The following is a 428-nucleotide window of genomic DNA, read 5'->3' as shown; positions in this document are numbered from 1 at the left end:
CATCGCCCCATATCCCTTCTCATTCAGCCCCATGATATTAGAATAGAGACTGTGGGGCTATATATACGGGAAGAATATGGTCTTTCCCACGATCTTGACACCTCGGCATGGAGATCGGGAAAAAACGGACGGCCCCGTCGTGAAGGCTGTGACCTCGCTTTCAGGAAACGCTCATCTAATTTGCTTTTAGGACGAGCGTCCTGTTTTTCGGCTGGCCAATCGATATTTAATTTGTCTACCGCACGAGTCACAACCTCCACGAGCTCCTCATACGCGAGGGACTGTGGTGGCGAGTCCACAGTCTCCTCTGTCTCGACACTCATCACCTCTACCTCCTCGGAGGAAGATAGATGAAGTGCCTGGCTCCCCCCCCGGGGGGGAGAAACTGCAGCGCGGGCTCCGGAACCCTGAGAGAGAGCCGCGGATCT

The sequence above is a fragment of the Sinocyclocheilus grahami genome, unplaced genomic scaffold (genome assembly GCF_001515645.1).
Source record: "Sinocyclocheilus grahami isolate Dianchi unplaced genomic scaffold, SAMN03320097.WGS_v1.1 scaffold230.1, whole genome shotgun sequence".
In the NCBI taxonomy this organism is placed as follows: Eukaryota; Metazoa; Chordata; class Actinopteri; order Cypriniformes; family Cyprinidae; genus Sinocyclocheilus; species Sinocyclocheilus grahami.
This window is presented reverse-complemented; position numbering follows the sequence as displayed.